At 45.4% G+C, this 12,054-nt stretch overlaps 1 protein-coding gene across 2 annotated transcripts in view; it reads left to right on the top strand.

Annotated features, from left to right (window-relative positions):
* The window catches only part of LOC147108694 (collagen alpha-1(XIV) chain-like), a 185,047-nt gene that overhangs the window by 107,135 nt on the left and 65,858 nt on the right, over positions 1-12,054 (top strand). The gene's annotated exons all lie outside the window — the stretch shown is intronic.

Here is a 12,054-nt window from a genome sequence, read left to right as displayed (position 1 = left end):
TTGAAGAATCGTTAATGAGCAACGCAGAGTCTGAACCAGGAAGCATCAGTTAGAATATTGAATTAAATTTCAAATCAGGTACAGGAAGTGAAATAAAGAGAGGGAAAGAAAAGATTGGATTAAGAGAGAGAGATAAAAGAGACAGAAAGGAAAAGTAAAAAAAAAGTTTTATTTAATTTTCTTTTAGTTTTTAAAATTAAAATCTGAAGGAATGAAACTCCGCACTTTTATAAGTAAATTTTCAGTGCCAGAGAGGTTGTTTGGCAGTAATTAAGACTTACCACGCTGTTGAATGGGTACTTACACCGGAATGGACAAGCTCAAACCTTTTCTGGATAGTTCCTGATAGTTTTAACATCAAGGCAGCACTTGACCAAGTGTGGCATCAAGGAGCCCTAGTAAAATTGAAGTCAATGGGAATCAGGGGGAAAACTCTCCACTGGCTAGAGTCATTACTAGCACAAAGGAAGATGGTTATGGTTGTTGGAGGTCAATCATCACAGCCCCAGGATATCGCTGCAGTAGTTCCTCGGGGCAGTGTCCTAGGCACAACCATCTTCAGCTGCTTCATCAAGGACCTTCCCTCCATCATAAGGTCAGAAGTGGGGATGTTCAGTGATGATTGCACAGTGTTCAGTTCCATTTGCAACTCCTCAGATAATGAAGCAGTCCATGCCCGCATGCAGCAAGATTTGGATGACGTTCAGGTTTGGGCTGTTAAGTGGCAAGTAACATTTGTGCCACACAAGTGTCAGGCAATGACCATCTCTAACAAGAGAGAGTCTAACCACCGCCCCTTGACATTCAACGGCATTATCATCGCCGAATCCCCCACCATCAACATCCTGACCAGAAACTTAACTGGACCAACCACATAAATACTGTGGCTACAAGAGCAGATTAGAGGCTGGGTACCCTGTGGCGAGTGTCTCACCACCTGACTCCCGAAAGCCTTTCCACCATCTACAAGACACAAGTCAGGAATGTGATGGAATACTCTCCACTTGCCTGGATGAGTGCAGCTCCAACAACACTCAAGAAGCTCAACACCATCTAGGACAAAGCAGCTCGCTTGATTAGCACCCCATCCACCACCTTAAACATTCGCTCCCTCCACTACCGGCATAACGTGGCAGTGTGTACCATCTACAAGATACACTGCAGCAACTTGCGAAGGCTTCTTCGACAGCACCTCCCAAACCCGCGACCTCTTCCACCTAGAAGGACAAGGGCAGCAGGCACATGGTAACACCACCACCTCCAAGTTCCCCTCCAAGTCACACACTATCCTGATTTAGAAATATATCACCATTCCCTCATCGTCGCTGGGTCAAAATCCTGGAACTCCCTCCCTAACAGCACCGTGGGAGTACCTTCACCACACAGACTGCAGCGGTTCAAGAAGGTGGCTCACCACCACCTTCTCAAGGGCAGTAAGGGAAATAATTGTGAGCGCTGTTAGCCTCACCGTTATTTCTACAGCAAAGTCCAGCCCATTGAGTCAGTTTATTGTACCTTTTGTGGTTGATGCAAATCAGTTTTGAACAGATATCGATCTTTGGGCTTCACACCTGATGCAGGATGACTGCAGATTAGTGTGAAGCCCAGTTTCAAAAGCTCCCAGAGTTGTCCACCATAGGATGACTGTGAGAAATGTCACTTGTTGCAGCAGCCACTGAACAGATGATGTAGAACATGACTGAATGTAGAGTTTGTTATTGGAGGTGAGTAATCTCTGCAAACCTGTGTATCTGGTAGGAATTAAAAAATATTCAACACTCATCGGGACAGTGTGAACAAATAAAGTTTTGAATTTCTACTCACTTCACAGAAATATGCACTTGTTATGTATTCACAAGTATATCACTTGTATAGGATAGAGGTTTTAAAACAAAGCCTCAAAAATAAGAAACATTGACCCATAATTTGCTGTCAAAGTAACAGCGAGGCTAATGGCGCCCGCCGCTATTTATGCGCAAATGCTACAGAACGCAGCAATCCAGATGTTTCAGTCTGAGATGCGTCTGTCGCTGTTAGCTTTGCGAAATCGGCATCTCACCGACTGGCTCTCCATTAAAATGCATTGAGCGGTGTGAAGTTGCTCTATTTGTGGTAAATACAAACTAAACTTGCCACGAAAGGTAAGTCTTGTCCATTTCAGTCTAAATACCCTTTTAATGACGTGAACATTGTTAATTACTGTCAATCAACATCTCTGGTACTGAAAATTAACTATTACAAGTGTGCAGTCTCATTCCTTCAGGTTTTAATTGTTGTTGAAGATTTTTTTTAAATGTCAAATTTAAAATAATTTTTTTACTTTTCCTTTCTGTCTCTTATTTTCCTCTCTCATAATTAATCTTTCTTTCCCTCTCTTTATTTCTCACATTGAATTCACTATTCTGACTTACACTTCCTTCTCAGTCCTTGCACCGTTAATTTCTCAGTCCTTCAATCTGATTAGTTAAGGAGATACACAATTGCTTGTTCTGTTCACTCAGGTCCCAGATGCCCCATTTCCCTCGCTGTGACATTATCAGCTCGCACTTTCAGCAACGTGCCACGCAAAAAATTTTAAAAGCTAAACGTGCAAGGGCAAATCTAACTAACAGCAGACACTGTTAGATGCCCGGCCACAGCAAATTATGGCCCATTATTTAGAAACTAAAATTGATTTACAGTTAAACCTGTAGCTAATAAAATGGTTACATCAACCACAGCTCATATTGGTGCAGATCATTCTGCTTTTAAAGAAGGAAAAATATGATCAGTTTATTCACATTAAATTATTGTCAAAGTTTTCTCTAGTCTGCAGGTTATTGCCAGCATTGTAAACTCCCCAATGTATTTGTGATTTGACAATAGTGGGGTAGATGTTCAACATGCCGCCCAGGTATAAAACATTATTTTCCAAATTGGTTGCTGTTATAGAAGCTGTTCATTTCCAGTTTTATGACTGGACATCAAGTTGAAAATCTATCCCTGTGTTTGTAGAATTAAAGATGTGTTGAAAGGTGCCTTTCATTCTATGACCACAAGGTGGGGCTGTTGCTCTTTCAACACTGTGATTTGATTATTTTAGAAGTTTACCAAATGATTCCTTTTTCTCAAATAATAGCTGTGTATTTGCAGTGAATCAGAGAATCAATTCATTTTGCAAATTAGTCACTTAGAAAATTAAGGAGCTAGTATCTTTGAAACTGCTGTCAGTTGTGCTGATGTTGCTGCCCCATAAGCCCTTGGGTTACAGGTAATTAAAAACAGCAGCAATCTCTGAGACATGACATCGTTTTACAGGAACTCTTTCCCGCCTTAAGTATCCTGTTGATTGATTGGCGAAACACAACAGACCCTGCTATTCTGACACTCGCTAGCAGATAAAGATTAAGCTGTAAATTGATGAGGAAGGCCATTCAGCCCATTTTAGTTCATCTATTCAGAAAGAGCCTACAATGCCCCCAGTTGTGGTTATCCAATTGTTTCTTAAATAATTCCAGGGTTTTTGCTGGCACTACATCACTCAGAGCCAAGTTTCTTTGTGTGAAAAAGAACTTCCTGACATCAGTCCCAAGTTTACTTTTGACTAATTTGCTGCTGTCTCCCTTTGTCCTACCTCTACACATCAGTTGAAGTAATTTTCTGAATCTACCATTTCCATACAGTTTACTATGATATATACTTGAATAAGATCATTTCTCATTTGCTCCATTTGGGGGCAAAGAGCCCAAGTTTCTGCAGTCTTTCTTCATGCCTGTCTCCTCCTAAGGATCTGCCTTGTGGCTGTACTCCAGTGTTTGAATATTTCCCCGGTGCTCTGGTCACCAGACCGGCCACAGTACTCAAGATGTCAATTGACCAGAGCACCATACAGTTTTGGCATGAATTTCTCTGGCCTGTCCTGTACTGTTTTACCAATATTATATTTGCTTGTTGATCGTTGTTCTGGAGAGGTTGGACATGTTGAATATTGTGTCTCCTAAATCCCATAGATCTCTTTCAACCAAATCTTTAGCTGTTTCGACACCATTTGCAGAGTTTGTATGTTGTCCATTTTTCCTTCTTATTTGCAGCACTTTACACTTGTCTGCATTAAATTTCATCTGCCACTGTTCCACCCATTTACATTTGTGCAACTTATTTTGTATTTCCCCCTTAGAATCAACTGCCCCTCCTAGCTTGGTATCATCTGCAAATCTGACCAATTTGTAGAGTTTCTGAATCCAAGTCATTGATGTTCCAATACTGATCCATGGGGCACCCCACTCAGCATTTCTTCACCTTCCTCCCCCCTTCACATAAGTACTCTAAAGAGAGTACTGGCTGTTTTCTACCCTGCGGATAATTTCTTCTCCATGCCCAAGATTTACCCTGAATCCCCACAGCTTTGAACTGAACTTGTAGTCTTTCATGTCAAATGCTTTTTGAAATTTGAGGTGTATCACATTGTAGAGCTTTCCACAGTCCACTTGGGATGTTATAGGTTCTAATAAATCAGGGTATATCTGTCTGAAACCATGTTAGCTGCTGTTATTGTAGAGATAATCCTCAAGTTTACATCTATAGTTGATTCCATTATTTTACACAGGTTGAAATAAAACTTTTTTGCCCCTTTTGAAAATGGGCACCATAGCATCCTGTTTCCAAACTATTGGTATCTCCTCTACGTTCAACTCTCTCATAATGACCTTCAGTGCTTCCGGAATCTCCTGCCTTATCTGTCTTAATACTCTGAGATAAATACCATCCATCCCTGCAGTGTTATTTGTTTTGAGCCCTTTTAGTCTGTCGAAGATTTCCAACTCATTTATATTAAAGTCATTAAATCTGCTTGGGTTATCGCTACTGCTGCACTTGTGCTGTGATCTCTGGAAACAGACACAATGTGCCCTGTAGTGTTAAGCTTTCTTGTCACCGTCACACAAACTGAAGCAATGCTGAGGCCTGATTGATTGATTGATTTTGTTTGACTTCCTACTGACTTTCAGTGTAACGGAATCCTGTAAATTTGAATTTGAAAATCTATGTATATTCTTCAATAAAATGTTTATCTGAAGCAGTGAATAGTGTCCACATTAGAAAAATGTACACACAATTTGTATTCCATCCTAATAATCAATCCTGCATATGGGCATTTTCAATTTCTTTTACAGTAAAATGAATGAAATAATGTGTATATTAACCATAGCCATAATAGCTATAAGAAAATAGTGCACTCCGATCCACCAGAATTTTCACAGGATTAGGCCTTGATTGAAGCATTGCCTCATCTCCCAGCTTACAAATATTTATTTTGTTCTGTGTATTGCTCTTGTCTTAATTCCTGTCCTGTGGGTATTTCTGCACAAGTAAAGAGTGTGATGGAATACTCTCCACTTGCCTCAATGAGTGCAGCTCCAACAACACTCAAGAAGCTCGACACCATCTGACGTAAGAAAACTACTACGCACTTGGTTTGAGTATAAAACAAGGCTTTAATCAACTGTTTCACAACCGTGAGATTCTAGTTACATCACTAGTTCCTGGTTACAAAAACGTCCTGAGCAAGCTGGGCCCACGCCCGAGTATTTATACTTTCCTTGGACGGCGCCACCAGCTGGCCGCCCAGTGTTATCTCATGCGTCATTTCTACACGAATGGTAAGATTCATGACACCATCCAGGACAAATCAGCCCGCTTTATTGGCACCCCATCCACCACCTTAAACATTCACTCCCTCCACCACAGGCGTACTGTGGCTGCAGTGTGTACCATCTACAAGATGCACTGCAGCAACTCGCCAAGGCTTCTTCAGCAGCATCTCCCAAACCCGCGACCTCTTCCACCTAGAAAGACAAGGACAACAGGTGCATGGGAACACCACCACCTCCAAGTTCCCCTCCAAGTCACACACCATCCTGACTTAGAAGTATATCGCCGATCCTTCATTGTCGCTGGGTCAAAATCCTGGAACCCCCTACCTAACAGCACTGTGGGAGTACCTTCACCACATGGACTGCAGCGGTTCAAGAAGGTGGCTCACTACCACCTTCTCAAGGGCAATTAGGGATGAGCAATAAATGCTGGTCTTGCTAGTGACGCCCACATCCCATAAAAAACGAATAAATAAAAAAATTAAAATGCATAAAAGAAAAACTCAGGGGCCTAGAAATTCAGTATCGCCACGTTTGGGGCATTATAGTCGAGCGTGCGCTAAATTTAGCGCCTGGCGCAAATTATCGCCACCTTCAGCGAAATTGACTTGCATCGCCCCAAGAGGTGCTTGGTGCGCTAAAGCAGGCGCTGCACGACTGTCCTAAGGCGCTAAGCCGGAGAGGCGAGGCGCTACCACCGAGGGCGGGCGCACAGCGCAGGTGCGGCCAGTTAGCGATTTGGCTTGCAGCCACGCCCTGCACATTGGAGCCCTGATTCTCGGCCTGGACAGACCTGCTGCGACATTCTAACACCTAGGACCATGGAGAGGGCCAGGGAGCGAGCGCAGCGGTTCAGTGAGGGGGCCCTGAAGGTTCTGGTTGGCGCAGTGGAGCGCAGGCGATCTATCCTGTTTCCGGACAGTGGCAGGAGGCCGCTGCCCAACGAATATCGAACAGCTTGGAGGGAGGTGGCACACAGAGTGACCTCCAGCAGCATGGTGCCTAGGACCCCTGTGCAATGCAGGAAGAAGTTCAACGATCTCACTCGGGCTGTCAGGGTGAGTACCCTTTCCAGTATCCTCTTCATCCCTGCATGTGCACCTCACTTTATGGCCAAAGGGTCCTGAAAGCCCCAATGCCCAGCCCTCATCCAACACCTATGGGCCTTTTATGAAACTCACATGCACATTCACCACTTTACACACTGTAAGGGCTATTCGACCATGGGAGGCAGTGCAGCCAAGATCAGGGCTTCACACTGTAAGGGCTATTCGACCATGGGAGGCAGTGCAGCCAAGATCAGGGCTTCACACTGTAAGGGCTCTTCGACCATGGGAGGCAGTGCAGCCAAGATCAGGGCTTCACACTGTAAGGGCTATTCCACCATGGGAGGCAGTGCAGCCAAGATCAGGGCTTCACACTGTACTCAGAGCCCGTCCTTTCTCTTGCAGGGCAAGCTGACGCACAATAGGAGGCAGCAGCAACATACCGGGGGAGGCCGTCCTGACCTTAAAGATCTCAGCGATCTGGAGCAGCGAGTGGAACGGATTATGGCAGGCCGGATGATTGGCCCCGTCGCCACTGGAGATACCGACCCCGTTCTGGACAGCAATGGTAAGGTCATTATTATGTCCGTGTGTAATTGAGACACGGATTGCAGGAGTTGGTTATAACAGGTCTTTACTGAGTGGAGACAAACTGGAACTAACTATGCAAAGTTACTACACAGGCTTATATACAGGGGTGGTCACTACTGGTACTGCAGTATACAGGGGCTGCAGAATATAGTTCCTTCTGCAAAGTACATACACTACAATTCCTCCCCTTTTAGCTAAACAGTACATAACATTCGATTAATAATTAAATAACATATCTACAATTACAGTTGTCATATACATTAGCTGAAGTTAAGCAATTATAAGTTCAGTCTTTGAGGAGGCTTCCTGATTCTGTCTGGATAACGCCTCTTTGGGGTATCAGGTTCTTCTGGCAAAGTTGATTCGGAATCAACGTCGTCGTTGGGTTCGTCTGCTTCCAATATTCCCAATTCTGAGGTAGATGCAATTGGTACTTCGGTTTCATCACCAGGTGTATCGGATCGTGGTGTGGAATTGACGTTTTCCAGTGACTCTAGAATCTGGTCAGCATGGCGTCTTACAATGCTCTCTCCAACGTCCACGGTATACATTAGAGGTCCTTGCCGTGTACAGATCGTTCCTGGCTGCCATTTCTCTGTGCGGTAGTCCCGGGCCAAAACTGGTTGACCTATCTTAAAACTCCTGGTCGGCCTTTCATTCATATTCTGAAACTGCCTGTTCTCCACATCTCTTCTGATGTTTGGCTTAACCAAATCCAAGCGGCATCGTCGTCTTCGATTGAAGAACATCATGGCTGGAGTTTGGTTGGTAACCGCATGTGTCGCATTCCGGTAGGCAAACAAGAAGTTATCCACCTTGTGTTGTAGGGGTATGTCTTCATTACACATTGCCTTGATAGCCTTCTTGAATGTTTGAACGAACCTCTCAGCCAATCCATTGATGGCTGGATGATATGGGGCGGATGTGTAATGCTTAACACCATTGTTCTTTAAGAACCTCCGGAACTCTTCAGACACAAACTGTGGTCCATTGTCGGAGCAAATCTGTTCAGGCAGCCCATTTCTGGCGAATATGGTTCGTAAGACTGTGATAGTTTTTTCTGTGGTGGTTGAGGACATTTTTATTACCTCTGGCCACTTTGAATGTGTATCCACCGCAATTAAAAACATCGAGTCCATAAAGGGACCAGCAAAATCAATGTGCACCCTTTGCCATGGAGATGAGGGCCATTCCCATGGATGTAGAGGGGCTTGTGGTGGGGCGTTTTGGACCCTCTGGCATCCTGTACAGCACTTGGTCATCTCTTCGATTTCTCTATCGATTCCCGGCCACCACACAAACGCTCTGGCTAAGTTCTTCATTTTTACCCCTCCCAGATGACCCTCATGAAGCTCATTGAGCACTCTATCCTTCAATTTGGGTGGAATTACTACTCTGGATCCACACATCAAGGTTCCTCTGTACACTGACAGCTGTTCTCTTCTCGGCGAGAATGCTGGCAACAGTGGTTCACCATGTGCTGGCCATCCCTTCACCGTTAAATCATAGACCCAGGAGAGTGTCGGGTCATTTCGTGTTTCCTTTTCTATGTTTGCATTCGTCACAGGTAGACATTCGACTATGGTCGAGTGGAATATCTCCACTGGATCCACTGCAGGTGCTTCTTCCACCATCGGCAACGGTAGGCGCGACAATCCATCAGCATTCCCACGCTGTTTAGTTCCTTTGTACTCGATGTCATATTGGTGTGCCCCTAGGAAAAGGGACCACCTCTGTAGCCGTTGTGCTGTCATTATCGGGGCGCCCTTCTGAGGGTTGAAAATGGAGACAAGAGGTGGTTGATCAGTTAGTAGAGTAAATTTCTGACCGTGCAGGTAGTGATTGAACTTCTTCACCCCCCACACCAGGCTGAGGGCCTCTCTGTCAATCTGGGCGTAGTTACGCTCGGCTGAAGTTAACGAGCGTGACGCAAAAGCTATCGGCCTCTCTGAACCATCAAGGAATTTATGTGACAGTACCGCTCCAATGCCATAGGGAGACGCATCACATGCCAGTCTTATCGGTAGTGATGGGTTGTAGTGAGCCAATACCCAATACTTCTCTTGAAGTGATTAGGTCTTTACTCTTCTGAAAGGCCCGCTTACATTCATCGCTCCATTTCCATGCTACTCCAGTTTGTAGTAGGGCGTTCAGTGGGTGCAGAATTGTGGACAAATTCGGCAAAAACTTATGGTAGTAATTCACCAATCCGAGGAATGACCTCAGTTGCGACACATTTTCAGGCGCTGGAGCCTTAACTACCACTTCAATTTTGTCAGGGGACTTATGTAACCCCTCTTCATCAATCACGTGGCCACAATACGATATCTGTTTCTTAAAAAACTCGCACTTGGGGCGATTGGCTCGTAGCCCATGTTCTCTTAGTCTAGTGAGCACCTGCTCTAGGTTGGCAAGGTGTTCACTGTCATCTTCACCTGTCATTAGGATGTCGTCCAAGTAACACTGAGTCCCCGGAATCCCTTGCAGGACTTGTTCCATCGCTCTTTGCCATATCGCCGGAGCTGATGCTACTCCGAATACCAGTCGATTATACTGGTAAAGACCTTTGTGAGTGTTTATCGTGAGATACTTCCTAGAGGATTCTTCAACCTCCATCTGCAAATATGCTTGTGCTAGGTCAATTTTTGTAAAACGCTTCCCTCCAGATAGTGAGGCAAAAATATCTTCTATCCTCGGGAGAGGATATTGTACTGTGTGAAGGACTGGGTTCACTGTCACCTTGAAGTCCCCACAGATGCGAACCTTCCTTGGCTCCTCAGACTTATTGTTTAACGTTTTCTTCATGACAGGAACGATGGGTGTCGCCCACTCGCTCCAGTCTACCTTAGATAACACGCCTGCATTCTCCAGATTCTCCAGCTCTGCCTCGACAGCTGGGCGAATTGCATATGGTACTGGTCTTGCTTTGAAAAACTTGGGAATTGCATTCTCTTCTATTTTTATCGAGGCGGTTACGCCTTTAAGAGTTCCCAGTTCCTGTTGAAATACCTCTTTGGCGTTAGCTAAGATTTTTGACAATCGTCCAGGTGTGACGTCGTCATCCTTTTTACCAGCCACCGTCAGTGCCTGAATGGAGTGCCAGTCTAAACTTATCTTTCTGATCCATTCATGTCCCAGTAACGGTGGTCCACCATCCTGCAGTATGTACAGATACAATTTCTGTATTTCCTTGCCGTTGTATTCGATAGGCACCCTTATTTTCCCTCTGGGGTATACTTTTTGCCCCGTATACGTCTTCAAGACAATGGATGTCTCTTTCAAGGGTATGTGTGAGAATAGCCGCTCGTAGTCTCGTCGATTCATGACGGTCAGGGCTGATCCTGTATCCAATTCCATTTTGACTTGGGACCCTGCTATCGTGAGGGTGACCCAAATGGTTTGGTGATCCTCTTTTGCGATTACGTTGTGAAGTTTGAGACAGCTTAGTCTCTTGTTCCCGGATTCACTATCGCTCATCTGGTCTTCGGAACTACTGTCCGTCATCTTTTGTACTTTCCTGTACTGTTCCTTAGTAGCCTTTTTGTTGTCGTTAGTCTTCTTCCCAGACCTGCAAACTCGTGCAATGTGTCCCATCTTTCCGCATTGCCTGCATATTTTGTCCTTGGACCAGCAGTCCTTCTGGTCATGGGTTGTTCTGCCGCAGCGATAACATTTTTCAAATCCCCGTGTCATTTCGTGGGTGCCATATTCCTGTGGCTTTTGCTGTATTTCCACAGCTCCCCTTGCTGCTGCTTCGTACGATACTGCCACGCTGAAAGCCTTATCTAGCATCAGCTCTTTCTCTGAGAGTAACCTCTTCTGGGTTCCTTCACTCAGGAGTCCACAGACAAATTTGTCCCGTAGGGTATCTGCCAGTCCTGCTCCGAACTGGCAGTGCTTTGATAGCTTGCGTAGTTCTGTAAGGTAATCGGCATTGCTCTCATCTTTATGCTGATTTCTCCTGTGGAATTTAAATCTTTCTGCTATCAGCAGCGGTGTAGGATTTAGGTGTTCCTGTAGGATATCAACAATTTTGTTAAAACTCTTCGCCATCGGTTTGGCTGGAGTAATCAGGTTCCGCAATAGGCCGTACGTTCTTGCGCCCATTAAGTTTAGTAGTACCGATGCCTTTTTCTCATCGGCTACTTCGTTTGCCTCGCAATATACTTCGACTCTTTCCACATACCTGGTCCAGTCTTCTATTGCATTATCGAAGGCAGTGATATTGCCAGTCTTCGGCATCTTGGAAATCTAAGATGGCGCCTCCCGCGCTTTGCCTTCTTCCCCGATTTAACAAAATGGTGCCTCCCGCGCTTTCCGTCTTCTCCGCTGTTGCTAGCGCTGTTGCTGGCGTTTTATGCCTTGATGGCGACGCCCTATGGTCTTCGCACTCTTCCCCCCGCGCTGCTGCTAACGCCGCTCTCCACGGTTCCCATGGCAAACGGCAGCTCCTCGCGGCTTTCTGCGCTTCTAATTTCTTTTATTTCCCCGTCGTCGGAGCAACCCTGCGGGACACTTTCCTCCCTCTTCTCGGGTCTGTACGCTGCCCGGCTTCGTAGCACCGGCCGCGCCCTGTGTGCTCCACCCTCTCTCTCTCCTCTTCCCGACAATGCTGCTCGGCCCCGTTGAAAAGCCACCCAATCAAGCTCTAGCCCGCCGCAGCCCAGGAAGGATCAGTGTACTACCTGCCACCAGCCCGATTAGCTGGAACACCATCGACAGGATAACCAAGCCCCGCTCTCGACAGCCTCTCCTGCAAATCTTTCACTCCGATGGAGCAGAGGTGG

This window comes from Somniosus microcephalus, chromosome 13 (assembly GCF_052327205.1).
Source record: "Somniosus microcephalus isolate GS21.2 chromosome 13, FLI_Smic_1.0, whole genome shotgun sequence".
In the NCBI taxonomy this organism is placed as follows: domain Eukaryota; kingdom Metazoa; phylum Chordata; class Chondrichthyes; order Squaliformes; family Somniosidae; genus Somniosus; species Somniosus microcephalus.
This window is presented reverse-complemented; position numbering and strand designations above follow the sequence as displayed.